This window comes from Arachis hypogaea, chromosome 6, assembly GCF_003086295.3.
Source record: "Arachis hypogaea cultivar Tifrunner chromosome 6, arahy.Tifrunner.gnm2.J5K5, whole genome shotgun sequence".
NCBI lineage: Eukaryota > Viridiplantae > Streptophyta > Magnoliopsida > Fabales > Fabaceae > Arachis > Arachis hypogaea.
The window spans coordinates 67139397-67157229 of NC_092041.1; the positions used below are offsets into that span (position 1 = coordinate 67139397).

At 40.4% G+C, this 17833-nt stretch overlaps 1 non-coding gene across 1 annotated transcript; it reads left to right on the forward strand.

Moving 5' to 3' along the window:
* Positions 1 to 17379: 17379 nt before the first annotated feature.
* Positions 17380 to 17487, forward strand: LOC112699992 (small nucleolar RNA R71). The gene has a single exon (XR_003152920.1). It is a non-coding gene; the product is annotated as a small nucleolar RNA R71 (small nucleolar RNA).
* Positions 17488 to 17833: the final 346 nt, after the last annotated feature.

The following is a 17833-nucleotide window of genomic DNA, read 5'->3' on the forward strand; positions in this document are numbered from 1 at the left end:
GTTCTAATATTGTTAAAGGAAATAGAAGTTACAGCAGGAATGTGCATCAAGGTCAGACCAATCAAGGATGGATGGAACCAAGAGGATCTAATCAACCCTTTTGGCAGCAACACCCTCCGAGATATCCTGGACAAAGACCATTCTACCGCACATACCCAGCTGAAAGACATGGTGGACAACCTTGTAACTACCAACAAGCTCCGCCCCATGCATATGAACTGTCCTTTCAACATAACCTCGAACCACCACACTCACAAGCTTCTCTTCACCATTCGCCATCATATGATCCTTCCTTATCCCAATACCAATCCAATCGTTCCCAATCATTACCACTTCCCTATGTATCATGTCTAAGTCCAGCAAACCGCGAAGCAGAGGATCACCTAAAAGAAATAGTAATTAAATTTCAAACAACCATTAAACAACTAGAGCATGCACTAATCCAATGGGCCACTAAGCGCTCAAACATACAAGGATCAACCACAGCTCCATGTGGACAACCCGATGAAGAGCGTAGCATGAAAGACATACTAGAGACTCTAGTGGACAAGGCAGAGAATGAATTCGTACTAGAACAAGTGGAAGAAGCTGTCATTGTTCAAGAAGAAGAGTTGGTTGAAGATCTAGGCAATGCTGAACTTCCTTGGGAATCCAGAATTGAGGAAAATTCCGTCCAGGATGCTACAGTTGATGCTAAAGAAGATACTGTACAATCTCCAAGGCAAGTCGTTTATGAGGAATCAGATGGAATAATCCAAGAAGTAAATTCCCTTGATGATGATATTCACAAGTCTAGCTCTTTTGGTGATGAACTTGCATCCGCAAGTGAATTCTCTGAAATCGAAGAATCTTCCCCAAGTGAATATGAAGATGACGCGGAGGTGGATTTCTCTCAACCTCCAATCTATGACTTGAGTGATGAGGAAGACATAGAAGACTTTGACCAGGGCACGGATACAATTGAAGATCTTTGCAAAGAAGTGGAAGAATTCACAGAAGTGCACAAGGAAACGGAACTTGCAGAACCACCAAAAACACCTATTCCAAGGCCATTACCACCTAATACAAGCTTCAAGTGGGTACAACCCTTAACTTATAATTTTACTTATTCACTTGAATATGGTTTGCTTGAAACAGATGGCCAACTTAGAGCTCTCTGTGGCTTTAAGAGTAAGAGGGAAATGGCTCGTACTCAGAGCTGGTGCACAAGGTTCAATAAGGTTCCACGCTTCACCTCGAAGTACACGGATTGGTATCATGTTCAATTGCATGGATCATGGAGAACGTTTGGTCACCACAGTGAGATTCTACTTTTTAACCCGCCCGAATGGAAACATACAAATCAAAACGGAGGCAGATCTAAAAACACAGCTTGGAATCATGGATTATATTCTGACATTCGTCATCCCGCGAGGCTGAATATCTGTTTGAAGCTGCTCAGAAGCTTCACATGCCTAGTTTGGGACCCCGGAGGTTATTGGCATTCCAAGCACTGGTGGAAATTTTTGGATGAATTTAAACATAAACCACCATAACAGGATACTCTTCTAATGTCCAACTTAAGGACTTTAACTAAAAGTGCTAAGTGGGAGACAACCCACCATGGTATGGTCGCTTCTTTTTCAATTTATTTCTTGTTAATTGCTTTCATTTTTCCTTTTTCATTTTAATTTATTAAACCTGGAATCATGCATAAGCATTCATGATAGTCATTGTATTCTGCATTTTTTTCATGCATATAAAAAAAAGAGGGTTGCACGACGCGACCACATGCCCCATGTGATCGCGTCATATTGCGAAAACACCACCTGCGCGACCGCATGAATCACGCGGCCGTGTGATATATATATCGGCGTAAAGATCCAACGAACGGAAAGTTAGGCTGGAATCGTGCGGCCCTTGTGCGTTTCGCGCAAATTGGCCCACGCGATCACATGCCCCATGCGATCGCGTCACTTGCACAATACCAACCCTACGCGACCGCGTGAGCAACGCGATCGCGTCGCATGGATTGCACATCACCCCAAAAAGAGATAGAGAGTTGCACTGAAACGGTGCTGGAGTCGTGCGTTTAGCACGAATTCCAGCGACGCGATCGCGAGACCCACGCGATCGCGTCAACCTTCTTCCCCCCTCTCATGCGATCGCGCGCCCCACGCTATCGCGTCACTCCCATTTTCGCCCCAACTACACGACCGCGTGCCCCACGCGGCCACGTGGATTCGACAGTATAACCCCCCCAGCCACGCGAACCCTATTAGTCGCGCAGCCCTTCACCCCTACTCCTCTTCCCCTTCTCTCTTCTTCTTCCCCCAGCAACCGCCGGCCAGCCGCCACGCCACCACCCCGACGCCGCCGCTGCCCAGACGCCACCGCCGTACCATCCCCCTCCCATTCTCTCTTCTTCCTTCTTCCTCTCCTCCCTCCTCTCCGCCACTGCCACCGCGAGCACCATCCCCCACCGCCGGCCAACCCGCCGCGCCCCCCTCTCCGCCACCCACCCCCTTCAGCCAGCAGCAACCGCCACCTTCCCATCCACTATCCTCTTCCTCACTCACTAACCCTAATATCCCCCTCCGCCGCTACCGTGACGCCGTGCACCACCACCGCGCCGGACGCGGCCGCAGTCACCTTCTCCCCTGTTCCACCCCTTTCGCTTACCAAGTTCCGCAACACGCAACCATTTTTGTCCTTTCGTCAGTTTTCTGTATTTTTTCACTCCGTTTATGTTCATAATTAGGATAGCTAGACTTGCATGTTGTAGTGGATTTTTAGGTTATTAGGTAGCTTAGGCTGTGGTTAGTGGATCTAGGTCTGTTTACTTGCACTGTTCTTACTTCTGTTTTATCCTATGTGCAAATCTGTTGCTGCTATATTCATGATTCATATGCTGCTTTCTTGTATGTTGCTACTGTTTACATTGAGTTTTTTATGTTTCTTTTATATCTATGTACATGCAGCTTGCTTTCTTTTAATTCATATGAACTGATATGATTGCTGTTTATTTTCCGGGACAATCCAATTTTAGCCGGAATGCTGCCCAAATTTTTTGAAAGTTATTTTCATTCATGTTTTGGTTTGGCATTTCTGAACTATGTTTTACTCTGCTTTACCCAGCCCATTTCATGAATGCTATGGCAGACTTTCTTATTCTCTTTGATTTCCTGGTTCATAAACTGCATTTGTGATTCACTGATTCCAATTTTTGCTTTTTTTTATTATTTCTATTCGAATCCGCATCACCCTGTTTCTCTTGTTCGATCATGAGTACTTCTATTCTTACCTGTGAATCACTGTTATATAGAATTTTTCTATGCCACTTACTTTAACCCGCACTTTACTAACTCCCTAATTTTAATTTACTAATTTCTTTTTCAAAATTCTAACCATACTAACCCTTTTGATCTCTTTTCTGATTATTTTCACTTTCCTCTAACTTTCTAACCATGGCATATTGATTTTTTTTCTCCATTTAACATTAATTCCATCACATTTCATTTACTCATTTTCCTTATTATATTTCTCTCGTACCGCTTTGAGTTCCCTTTGTTTGCATTGCCTATTTGCTTTCCTATTTTATCCATTTCCTGGTTTTCTATTTTTCAGGATGTCTACCTCACAAAGGACAGGTGATGACAAGTCATCATATACCCATTTTTCAAGCTAATTTCAATTGTTTTGTTAGTCTTTATGCACTTTCTTGCTTCTTAAGTAAGTGATTTGGAGTGAAAATGCCCAACTTCTTTAAATCAAGCAACCACCATGAAATTAATGTTAATCCATGAGGTTTAAGCTAATTTTAATTGAATTTTAATTGATTTATAAGCCTCTTGAATTTAGTGATACTTTGAGTGGTTGTTTTGGTTTATTGTAGGTGAAGAAAAGAAAAAAAAGGAAAAGCGTGGCCTAAGGAAGTGTGGCCCAAGGAAAAGAAAGTGTGGTCAAAGAGAGAAGAAGTGTGGCGCACAACATGAGGAAGGGCAAGCATTGCCCTCCACAAGGGCACACTGCCCTCCAGGAGGGCAACATAATGAAACAAGCTTCCAAAGAAATTCTGCCTACCAATGCTTGCCACAAGGTTCGAACTCATGAGCAAGGGGGAGTGGGGGAGCGCTACTCACAAAGGAAAATAAGCCAAAAATTGGCCAAAATGCTCCCAGCCAGTCTCAAACACGGATCCTTCACAAAGAAAGCAAGGAAGCTGCACCACTTGAGCGCTACCTTGATGATGTCCAAGACTTGGCACGCAAAATATTTCAAACGCACCATGACGCACATTGCCCTGCCCTCCGCGAGGGCAGGGCAGCATTTTGTTGGCATGATTCTGGCGCACCAAGAAACAAGTCTGGCGCACCAAGGCACGTTTCTGGCAGCACCAACACGCACCACAGCCTGAATCTGGCGCACCAATTTTTCCTGCCCTGCCCTCCGCAAGGGCAGGGCAGCATTTTGCGCACCAAGACTGCACCAAGCCGCACCAAGCCGCACCAAGCAAGCACCAACATGCACCAAATCCTGCCCTGCCCTCCACAAGGGTAGGGCAGCCTCCTGGGAGCAACTTCTCATGGGCCGAAAATTCAAATTAAATCCCCATTTTAATTCATCTCTTCACCAAATCAAAAGCCCATCCAAATCCCAAAATCCAAGAATAGAAAGTGTATAAATAGGAGCTAGTTTGATGTAATTAGGACCTTTTGGACTTACCTTTAGCTTTTGCTTTTGAATTTTGCACTTTCTTTGAGCTTTGAATTTTAGTTTTGCACTTTGGAACTTCTCTTGGTGTCTTCACTGAGATTTTAGAGAATTAGGGAGGAGAATTGATCTCTCTTCTTCCTCGTTCTTGCTTGGGTCTTTTTAATTTCTTTGTTTTGATTCTTGGGTGTTAAGAATTGAGGAAATTCTGTCTCAATCTCCACTCAAGAACTCTTTAGTTTTCTTTCTGCATAATTGAATCAATTTACATTCTCTTTACTGCTTCCTCTTCAATTTCTTGTCAATTGCTTGTGAACTTGGATCTGGGAAGGCAAATAGAGATCTAGGCTCTGCTACCTAGTCTCTTGAGACCTGAGACCACAATTTACTTTTGGTTCTTCTGTGAACCAAGTGCACTTTAATTTCATTTTCTGTTGAATTTCAGTTTATTCCAATTCATCTTCTCCTTTATTAACTGTTGCAATTTACTTTCTCTTTGTTTAGATTCTGCAATCCCAGTCCTCAAATCCCTTTTACATTCAAGCCATTTACATTTCTTGCACTTTAAGTTTCTGCAATTTACATTTCTTGCACTTTAAGTTTCAGTCATTTAATTTCTTGTTCTTTAAGATTCAGTCTATTTTACTTTCCTGTCCTTTAATTTACTGCAATTTCCCTTCTCCCTTTACATTTCAAGCAATTTAGCTTCTGTTAAATACAACCCACTCAACCAAAACTTGATTCGCTTGACTAAATCACCCACTAAACTAAAATTGCTCAATCCTTCAATCCCTGTGGGATCGACCTCACTCATGTGAGTTATTATTACTTGATGCGACCCGGTACACTTGCCGGTGAGTTTTGTGTTGGATCGTTTTCCACACATCAAGTTTTTGGTGCCGTTGCCGGGGATTGAAATAGATTGACAATGATTAAGTGAAGTGGAGGTCTAGATCAAGCACTTTTCTTTATTTTTAAACTAACACACTAACTGTTCGAGATTTTGCCTCTACTAACTCTAACTGCACTCAGGTTACAAAGTGCTCTATTTTAGTTTCTGGCTCTGTTTGTGTTTCTGCTTTTGTGACAGGAAGAAAGAGCAATGAATCCACACCTTTTGATCCTGAAACACTTTGGAAGTTGAGCAAGAATGAGGAATGTCAAGCTAGTGACATTAAAAGAGCGCTTGTTGGGAGGCAACCCAACCTGATGTAGTTTCTTTTTATAGCTATTTCAATAAAAAGGTTGAATAATTAGTCTGTATTGCAAAGAGCTAAGTTTGGTGTTGCACACCAAAACAATTTAAGGGAGAATGAAGGATTCTAAGTTTGGTGTTCCACCAAAATCTCATTTAAAAGAACATTCTCACTTCCTGCACAATGCTAGCTCCAAGCAGTCAGACAAATTATTCAACTATTTAACTATTTTTTAGCTTTAATTCCATAACCTTTAGCAAGGACACAAGGTTTCACATATGGTTAAATTGTTGCATAAGAGGCAGTGGCAAACAATTAAGTTTGGTGTTCCCACACCAAAATAAATCCAGGAACCACACTCAGTTTATGCATACTAACCATATAATTAAGGGCTTGAGAAGCAAGCAACTTTGAGAATTATGCAGGACATGAGTCAACAATTGAAAATATTATGCATCCTAACTCAAAGAGAACACAACAGAAGGAAGAATCAAAGGGCTGCAACTTCGAAGGTTGTATCTAAACTTAATCCTTGCTGCTGTGAAATGTTTTGAATCTGGAAACTATTGTATGTCTTGCTAAAGTGTTTATCTAGTTGCAAGTGAAATTGTTTGTTAAAAATGCTAAATCTGCATAATGCTTGTTATCCACCACTTAGCTTGAAATTTGTTTTGTTCCCCATATGCTTAAATAAAAGAGACTTGTTTGAATTGAAAAGTGAAATATCCAATGTTGCATAAGTAAGAATGGAAGTTGGTGGTGGTATATGTGTCTGATTAAATGCATAACTCATGAAATAATTGTTGCATAATATCATTCTCATTCAAATGTGAGTTAGCTTGCTGTTACAAAAACTCTTATCAATAATGAAAAAAGCCTTTGGTAACGAAAACAGAAAGAAAAGGAAGAAGAAAAAGCCAAAATGGCAAGAAAAACAAAGAATAAAGGTTGGACACCAATAGCTTGGACCCTAGGACATATGCCTGTGGTGTTCTTGTACTAAGATATGCTTGGATGAGTAAATTCTAAGGGGTATTTTAAAACCCGGTCACTTAGATCAACTGATTTGGGATGGCCAATTGAAAATCCACAATAAAGAGCAACTTAGATACAGAACATTTAGTTATCCAAAGAGATGCTGGGCATCAATGATCCTAGGAAGAATTAGTGAGCCATGTGTCTGTGGTGGAAAGATGTTGAGTACAAGAAAAAGAAAATAAAGCCAAAGGCTAATATTACAACATTTGACACCAAACCTCCAAAAGAATAATAAGCTTGTTAAGCATAGAAAAGTTAGCGAGGGAGAAAAAAAAAAGTGAGTCTTATAACAGCAAGTTTAGCAAGCCTTTGAGGAAAGATGTATATTATGTAACAGCAACAATAATTGAGTTATCATTGTCTGCATAAAGACTCCATAAATCAAGTTCTGCTATATGCCTAATAAGGATATGTGTTCTTTTCTTATTCATGTCATTTACTCTTAGTTTTGATGCTTGCTTGGGGACAAGCAAGATTTAAGTTTGGTGTTGTGATGACAAGTCATCATATACCCATTTTTCAAGCTAATTTCAATTGTTTTGTTAGTCTTTATGCACTTTCTTGCTTCTTAAGTAAGTGATTTGGAGTGAAAATGCACAACTTCTTTAAATCAAGCAACCACCATGAAATTAATGTTAATCCATGAGGTTTAAGCTAATTTTAATTGAATTTTAATTGATTTATAAGCCTCTTGAATTTAGTGATACTTTGAGTGGTTGTTTTGGTTTATTGTAGGTGAAGAAAAGAAAAAAAAGGAAAAGCATGGCATAAGGAAGTGTGGCCCAAGGAAAAGAAAGTGTGGTCAAAGAGAGAAGAAGTGTGGCGCACAACATGAGGAAGGGCAAGCATTGCCCTCCACAAGGGCACACTGCCCTCCAGGAGGGCAACATAATGAAACAAGCTTCCAAAGAAATTCTGCCTACCAATGCTTGCCACAAGGTTCGAACTCATGAGCAAGGGGGAGTGGGGGAGCGCTACTCACAAAGGAAAATAAGCCAAAAATTGGCCAAAATGCTGCCCTGCCCTTGTGGAGGGCAGGGCAATGTGCCAAAGGTGAAGTCCCACGTTCGATACTCGGTGGAGGCACATGTTGCTTCTTTTTCCTTGGTTTTCTTGGCACCAAAGTCATGCCTAGTTCCTTACTTCCTCATGGTGCCGTGTTCGATTCATGGAGAATGAAAGTAAGCCACTTTTTGCTTGATTTTATTGTGCTTGAGCGCTACTCCCTTCCTCTTTGTCCTTGGGTTCGAAACCTATAGGAAGCATTATGAAGCAATTCCTTTTGAATTTTTCTTGGGTGAAGCCCGATATTGCTCTTGAGGAGGGCAGGGCAGAGTTTTTGCTCTCTTTGATCCTTATAATCAAATTGTGCTCCGCCCTTGTTGTGGGCAGGGCAATGTTGCTTTTCAAGGCTTGGTTCATTATGTTGCTCTCCTGGAGGGCAGTATGCCCTTGTGGAGGGCAGTGTTTGCTTCCTCCTTCTAGCGCCACATTCCTTCTTTCCTTGGGCCACGCTTTCTTAAGCCACATTTTTCCTCTTTTCTTCCTTTCTTCACCTACAAGAAACCAAAACAACCACTCAAAGTATCTCTAAACTCATAAGGTTTATAATTCATTAAAAATCAATTAATTCTTGCTTAAACCTCATGATTTAGCATCAATTTAATCGTGGTTGCTTGATTTAAAGAAGTTGTGCATTTTCATTCCAAATCACTTACTTAGGATGCAAGAAAGTGCATAAAGACTAATAAAACAAGTGAAATTAGCTTGAAAAATGGGTATATGATGACTTGTCATCAGTGATTCACTGATTCCAATTTTTGCTTTTTTTTTATTATTTCTATTCGAATCAGCATCACCTTGTTTCTCTTGTTCGATCATAAGTACTTCTATTTTTACCTGTGAATCACTGTTGTATGGAATTTTTCTATGCCACTTACTTTAACCCGCACTTTACTAACTCCCTAATTTTAATTTACTAATTTCTTTTTCAAAATTCTAACCATACTAACCCTTTTGATCTCTTTTCTGATTATTTTCACTTTCCTCTAACTTTCTAACCATGGCATATTGATTTTTTTCTCCATTTAACATTAATTCCATCACATTTCATTTAGTCAGTTTCCTTATTATATTTCTCCCGTACTGCTTTGAGTTTCCTTTGTTTGCATTGCCTATTTGCTTTCCTATTTTATCCATTTCCTGGTTTTCTGTTTTTCAGGATTTCTACCTCACAAAGGACAGGTAAAGGCAAGGCTACTGGCAAGCACAAGCGAGGAGCTTCCTCCCAGTCCATCATTGCTCTCATGCACGATTCCTCATGGCGGGAGAAGAACTTCACACAGCAGGATAAGGCTGACCAGCTGCTCCCTTCGACTGAGCCTATAAAATTTGCAAACCGGTACAGTGAGCTGAAGTACCCGACTTTTGCAAACTCCAGAAATCTATACCTGGAACGTTCCTTGAAGATTCCAGAAGCCCTCCAACAGTTCACCACTGAGCAGGCTGCCCCGCATCAGGAAGCTATGCCCCAGGTTGAGGTTGCGGATCCGGAGATCCCACTACAGTCAGTCCCTCCTCTACAGCAGCCAGACTCTCAGCCCACCACCGCCACGGAGACCCCAGCTACCATCCCTACCAGTGATGACACTCCTTCACACCCGGCTTGATTGAGCATCGGGGACGATGCTTCATTTTAAGTGTGGGGAGGTCGCCATCTCTGGCGTTTATTTTGGTGAACCACTACATACTTTTTCTTTTATTTTGGATATTTTTCTGTATTTTTCTTTTTACTGTTATTTTCTGAGTACTTATACATTGCTTTTATGTATTTTTACTCTATTTTCTGCATTTTGCATCTTTAGTTCATATTTTAGCCCTTTAGTTTATTTTAGTTATTTAGTTTAGTTTACAATTCTGATTTTATTAGTGGATTAATTAGTATAGTTTACCCTTTTTAGCATAAGATAGTATAGTTTAAATAGAAAAATATAAAAAGGAAGTAAGCTAGGTAATTGAACATATCAGATTTAAATCCATAAACCTTGTATATAGCATTACATGATGTAGTTAAGCTGACAACATTTCATCAAGGATGAACATTAAAACTTTAAAAGCTACCCTAAGTAATTTTTTTTATGAGAATAATGGGAATTTTTAACTAAACCTGCATACAATATATAAATGATATATGATGCTTGAGTTAGAGAACACACAACCTGTGAGTCTTGAGCTTAAATTGTATGGTTGCATTCAAACCATAATTTCATTTCTGTGTGTTACATTTCTTTTTATTCTGATGTTCTTTCCTTTGCTTTAATCTATATGTTCCATTATAGAATATAGAATAGATACATACCAGGAGAATGATTGAGGCTATCATTTGATTTTAGCTCACTTACCCCAAATTAGCCTACCTTTTACATCACCCTTGTTAGCTCCCTTGAGCCTTTTAAAACCCCTTTATTCTATTTAGCCAAATTACTAGCCTTAAGCAGAAAAACAAAAGAAAACCCCAAGTGAATCCTTGGTTAGCTTAAGATAGAAAATCATGAATAGAGTTAATTGTGGGAAACCTTGTGGGAACATGAGTGATAGAAACAAAGGGTTAGGAAGATTAAAAAGAAATAAAAATAAATTTGGGAAGCATGCTCATGAGAAAATCAAAGTGATTCAATTACCATGTGCATTAAAAAAAATTTTTTTAGCATCTAAATAAAAGGGGATACAAAAAGAAATTCCCCAATGAAAACAATGCACATGAGATAAAAATAAAAAGTGAAACATGAGCATGTAACAATAAGTGGGAATTATGGGAAAATAGGTAAAGAAGTTTTATCTTGCTAAATATGTATGTTAGGTGAGATCTTAGTCTAATTAAGGATTCACTTATTAGCTCACTTGACCATATACATAAATCCTTACCTTTACCTTGGCCCCATTACAACCTTAATTAAAGACCTCATGACTTTTTGGTACGACTATATTTTATAATTGTTGATTGGTTAGATGAAAAACAAAGCTATAAGAAAATAAGAATAAAAAGAAAAATAGAGTGAATAAACCCAATAAACACTAAGTGACTAGAGAGTAAACACAAAATCCAGTGAGGGTTCAATAACTCATCAACATATATCTGTGCTTCAAATTTACTATTTGTTTTGCAAGTTTGTACAATGTTTTCTTTCCCATCTCATTTGCTAAAATGCTTTATTATTTAAGGGTTGGCTATATATATATATATATATATATATATATATATATATATATATATATATATATATATATATACATAACTCCTTGAGAATGTGAATTAACTTAGCTACTAGTGCACAAAATTGTGATCAATACTTTTTACAACTCAAATAATCCTCGGTGATGAACCCAAAAACTTGGTGTTCAATACCATGGCATAAACACAACTTCGCACAACTAACCAGCAAGTGTACTGGGTCGTCCAAGTAATAAACCTTACGCGAGTAAGGGTCGATCCCACAGAGATTGTTGGTATGAAGCAAGCTATGGTCACCTTGTAAATCTTAGTCAGGCAAACTCAAATGGTTATGAATGATGAATAAAACATAAAGATAAAGATAGAGATACTTATGTAATTCATTGGTGGGAATTTCAGATAAGCGTATGAAGTTGCTTGGTCCCTTCCGTCTCTCTGCTTTCCTACTGTCTTTATCCAATCCTTCTTACTCCTTTCCATGGCAAGCTGTATGCAAGGGTTTCACCGTTGTCAGTGACTACCTCCCATCCTCTCAGTGGAAATGTTCAACGCACCCTGTCACGGCACGACTATCCATCTGTCGGTTCTCAATCAGGTCGGAATAGAATCCAGTGATTCTTTTGCGTCTGTCACTAACGCCCAGCCCTCAGGAGTTTGAAGCTCGTCACAGTCATTTAATCATTGAATCCTACTCAGAATACCACAGACAAGGTTTAGACCTTCCGGATTCTCTTGAATGCCGCCATCAATTCTAGCTTATACCACGAAGATTCCGGTTAAAGAATCCAAGAGATATCCACCCAATCTAACGTAGAATGGAGGTGGTTGTCAGGCACACGTTCATAGGTGAGAATGATGATGAGTGTCACGGATCATCACATTCATCAAGTTGAAGAACAAGTGATATCTTAGAACAAGAACAAGCGGAATTGAATAGAAGAACAATAGTAATTGCATTAATACTCGAGGTACAGCAGAGCTCCACATCTTAATCTATGGTGTGTAGAAACTCCACCGTTGAAAATACATAAGTGATAGTGTGATCATTGGCTTCGGCCCCAGAGAGGGAACCAGAAGAACCAAGATGGAAATACAATAGTAAAAGGTCCTACTTATAGAGAACTAGTAGCCTAGGGTTTATAGAGATGAGTAAATGGCATAAAAATCCACTTCCGGGCCCACTTGGTGTGTGCTTGGGCTGAGCATTGAAGCATTTTCGTGTAGAGACTTCTCTTGGAGTTAAACGCCAGCTTTGGTGCCAGTTTGGGCGTTTAACTCCCATCCTTGTGCTAGTTCCGGCGTTTAACGCTGGGAATTCTGAGGGTGACTTTGAACGCCGTTGAGAGCGTGCCAATTTGGTTTCTCTAGCTCTAGAAAATCCACTTCGAGTGCAGGGAGGTCAGAATCCAACAGCATCTGCAGTCCTTTTTAGTCTCTGAATCAGATTTTTGCTCAGGTCCCTCAATTTCAGCCAGAAAATACCTGAAATCACAGAAAAACACACAAACTCATAGTAAAGCCCAGAAAAGTGATTTTTAACTAAAAACTAATAAAAATATACTAAAAACTAGCTAGATCATACTAAAAACATACTAAAAACAATGCCAAAAAGCGTACAAATTATTCGCTCATCACAACACCAAACTTAAATTGTTGCTTGTCCTCAAGTAACTGAAAATCAAATAAGATAAAAAGAAGAGAATATGCAATGAATTCCAAAAACATATATGAAGATCAGTATTAATTAGATGAGCGGGGTTCTTAGCTTTTTGCCTCTGAACAGTTTTGGCATCTCACTCTTTCCTTTGAAATTCAGAATGATTGGCTTCTTTAGGAACTCAGAATCCAGATAGTGTCATTGATCTCCTAGTTAAGTATGATGATTCTTGAACACAGCTACTTTATGAGTCTTGGCCGTGGCCCAAAGCACTCTGTCTTCCAGTATTACCACCGGATACATACATGCCACAGACACATAATTGGGTGAACCTTTTCAGATTGTGACTCAGCTTTGCTAGAGTCCCTAATTAGAGGTGTCCAGGGTTCTTAAGCACACTCTTTTTGCCTTGGATCACAACTTTATTTCTTTCTTTTCTTTTTTTTTTTCTTTCTTTTCTCTTTCTTTTTTTTTGAATTTTTTTTGGATTCACTGCTTTTTCTTGCTTCAAGAATCATTTTTATGATTTTTCAGATCCTCAGTAACATGTCTCCTTTTTCATCATTCTTTCAAGAGCCAACATTCATGAACCACAAATTCAAAAGACACATGCACTGTTTAAGCATACATTCAGAAAACAAAAATATTGCCACCACATCAAAATAATTAAACTGTTATAAAATTCAAAATTCATGCAATTCTTCTCTTTTTCAATTAAGAACATTTTTCATTTAAGAAAGGTGATGGATTCATAGGACATTCATAACTTTAAGGCATAGACACTAAGACACTAATGATCACAAGACACAAACATAGGTAAACATAAGCATAATTTTCGAAAAAAACAGAAAAATAAAGGACAAGGAAATTAAAGAACGGGTCCACCTTAGTGATGGCGGCTTGTTCTTCCTCTTGAAGATCCTATGGAGTGCTTGAGCTCCTCAATGTCTCTTCCTTGTCTTTTTTGCTCCTCTCTCATGATTCTTTGATCTTCTCTAATTTCATGGAGGAGAATGGAATGTTCTTGGTGCTCCACCCTTAGTTGTCCCATGTTGGAACTCAATTCTCCTAGGGAGGTGTTTAGTTGCTCCCAATAGTTTTGTGGAGGAAAGTGCATCCCTTGAGGCATCTCAGGGATTTGATGATGAGAGGGGTCTCTTGTTTGCTCCATCCTCTTCTTAGTGATGGGCTTGTCCTCATCAATGGGAATGTCTCCCTCTATGTCAACTCCAACTGAATAACAGAGGTGACAAATGAGATGAGGAAAGGCTAACCTTGCCAAGGTAGAGGACTTGTCCGCCACCTTATAAAGTTCTTTGGATATAACCTCATGAACTTCTATTTCTTCTCCAATCATGATGCTATAAATCATGATGGCCCGGTCTAGAGTAACTTCGGACCGGTTGCTAGTGGGAATGATTGAGCGTTGGATGAACTCCAACCATCCCCTAGCCATGGGCTTGAGGTCATGCCTTCTCAGTTGAACCGGCTTTCCTCTTGAATCTCTCTTCCATTGGGTGCCCTCTTCACAAATGATTGTGAGGACTTGGTCCAACCTTTGATCAAAGTTGACCCTTCTAGTGTAAGGGTGTTCATCTCCTTGCATCATGGGCAAGTTGAATGCTAACCTTACATTTTCCGGACTAAAATCCAAGTATTTCCCCCGAACCATAGTAAGCCAATTCTTTGGGTCCGGGTTCACACTTTGATCATGGTTCTTGGTGATCCATGCATTGGCATAGAACTCTTGAACCACTAAGATTCCGACTTGTTGAATGGGGTTGGTAAGAACTTCCCAACCTCTTCTTCGGATCTCATGTCGGATCTCCGGATATTCACTCTTTTTGAGTTTGAAAGGGACCTCGGGGATCACCTTCTTCAAGGCCACAACTTCATAGAAGTGGTCTTGATGCACCCTTGAGATGAATCTCTCCATCTCCCATGACTCGGAGGTGGAAGCTTTTGCCTTCCCTTTCCTCTTTCTAGAGGTTTCTCCGGCCTTGGATGCCATAAATGGTTATGGAAAAACAAAAAGCAATGCTTTTACCACACCAAACTTAAAAGGTTTGCTCGTCCTCGAGCAAAAGAAGAAAGAAGAGAGTAGAAGAAGAAGAAATGAGGAGATGGAGATGGCTTTGTGGTTCGGCCAAAGGGGGAGAAGTAGTGTTTAGGTTGTGTGAAAATGAAGGGGTAAAGATGGGTTTATATAGAAGTGGGGAGAGGGGTAGTATTCGGCTATGGGAGGGTGGGTTTGGGAGGGAAAGTGGTTTGAATTTGAATGGTGGGGTAGGTGGGGTTCTATGAAGGATGGATGTGAGTGGTGAAGAGAAAGATGGGATTTGATAGGTGAAGGGTTTTTGGGGAAGAGGTGTTGAGGTGATTGGTGAATGGGTGAAGAAGAGAGAGAGTGGTGGGGTAGGTGGGGATCCTGTGGGGACCACAGATCTTGAGGTGTCAAGGAAAAGTCATCCCTGCACCAAGTGGCAAGCAAAATTGCTCTTTGTGCCAATTCTGGCGTTAAACGCCGGGCTGGTGCCCTTTTCTGGCGTTTAACGCCAAGTTCTTGCCCTTTACTGGCATTTAACGCCAGTCTAGTGCCCCTTTCTGGCGTTAAACGCCCAGAATGGTGCCAGACTGGGCGTTAAACGCCCATCTGCTAGCCTTACTGGCGTTTAAACGCGAGCAGGATCTTCCTCCAGGGTGTGCTGTTTTTCTTTCTATTTTTTCTTTTTCAATTGATTTTGTGACTTCTCATGATCATCAACCTACAGAAAACATAAAATAACAAAAGAAAATAGATAAAATATAACATTGGGTTGCCTCCCAACAAGCGCTTCTTTAATGTCAGTAGGTTGACAGTGGGCTCTCATGGAGCCTCAGAGATTCTCAGAGCAATGTTGGAACCTCCCAACACCAAACCTAGAGTTTGAATGTGGGGGTTCAATACCAAACTTAGAATTTGGTTGTGGCCTCCCAACACCAAACTTAGAGTTTGACTGTGGGGGCTCTGTTTGGCTCTGTTTTGAGAGAAGCTCTTCATGCTTCCTCTCCATGGTGACAGAGGGATATCCTTGAGCCTTAAACACAAAGGATTCTTCATTCACTTGAATGATCAATTCTCCTCTATCAACATCAATCACAGCCTTTGCTGTGGCTAGGAAGGGTCTGCCAAGGATGATGGATTCATCCATGCACTTCCCAGTCTCTAGGACTATGAAATCAGCAGGGATGTAATGGTCTTCAACTTTTACCAAAACATCCTCTACAAGTCCATAAGCTTGTTTTCTTGAGTTGTCTGCCATCTCTAGTGAGATTTTTGCAGCTTGCACCTCAAAGATCCCTAGCTTCTCCATTACAGAGAGAGGCATGAGGTTTACACTTGACCGTAGGTCACACAAGGCCTTCTTGAAGGTCATGGTGCCTATGGCACAAGGTATTGAGAACTTCCCAGGATCTTGTCTCTTTTGAGGTAATTTCTGCCTAGACAAGTCATCCAGTTCTTTGGTGAGCAAAGGGGGTTTATCCTCCCAAGTCTCATTTCCAAATAACTTGTCATTTAGCTTCATGATTGCTCCAAGGTATTTTGCAACTTGCTCTTCAGTGACATACTCATCCTCTTCAGAGGAAGAATACTCATCAGAGCTCATGAATGGCAGAAGTAAGTCCAATGGAATCTCTATGGTCTCATTTTGAGCCTCAGATTCCCATGGTTCCTCATTGGGGAACTCATTGGAGGCCAGTGGACGTCCATTGAGGTCTTCCTCAGTGGCGTTCACTGCCTCTTCCTCCTCTCCTAATTCGGCCATGTTGATGGCTTTGCACTCTCCTTTTGGATTTTCTTCTGTATTGCTTGGAAGAGTACTAGGAGGGAGTTCAGTAATTTTCTTGCTCAGCTGACCCACTTGTCCCTCCAAATTTCTAATGGAGGATCTTGTTTTAGTCATGAAACTTTGAGTGGTTTTGATTAGATCAGAGACCATGGTTGCTAAGTCAGAGGTGTTCTGCTTAGAACTCTCTGTCTGTTGCTGAGAAGATGATGGAAAGGGCTTGCTATTGCTAAACCAGTTTCTTCCACCATTATTGTTGTTGAAACGTTGTTGAGGTCTCTGTTGATCCTTCCATGAAAGATTTGGATGATTTCTCCATGAAGGATTATAGGTGTTTCCATAGGGTTCTCCCATGTAATTCACCTCTTCCATTGAAAGGTTCTCAGGATCATAAGCTTCTTCTTCAGATGAAGCCTCCTTAGTACTGCCTGGTGCATTTTGCATTCCAGACAGACTTTGAGAAATCATATTGACTTGCTGAGTCAATATTTTGTTCTGAGCCAATATAGCATTCAGAGTGTCAATCTCAAGAACTCCTTTCTTCTGATTAGTCCCATTGTTCACAGGATTCCTTTCAGAAGTGTACATGAATTGGTTATTTGCAACCATTTCAATCAGCTCTTGAGCTTCTGTAGGCGTCTTCTTCAGATGAAGAGATCCTCCAGCAGAGCTATCCAAAGACATCTTGGACAGTTTAGACAGACCATCATAGAAAATACCTATGATGCTCCATAAAGAAAGCATATCAGAGGGACACTTTCTGATTAATTGTTTGTATCTTTCCCAAGCTTCATAGAGGGATTCTCCTTCCTTCTGTTTGAAGGTTTGGACTTCCACTCTAAGCTTACTCAATTTTTGAGGTGGAAAGAACTTTGCCAAGAAGGCATTGACTAGCTTTTCCCAAGAGTTCAGGCTTTCTTTAGGTTGTGAGTCCAACCATGTCCTAGCTCTGTCTCTTATAGCAAAAGGGAATAGCATAAGTCTGTAGACCTCAGGTTCAACCCCATTAGTCTTGACAGTGTCACAGATTTGCAAGAATTCAGCTAAGAACTGATGAGGATCTTCCAATGGAAGTCCATGGAATTTGCAATTCTGTTGCATCAGAGAAACTAATTGAGGCTTAAGCTCAAAGTTGTTTGCTCCAATGGCAGGGATAGAGATGCTTCTCCCATAGAAGTCGGGAGTAGGTGCA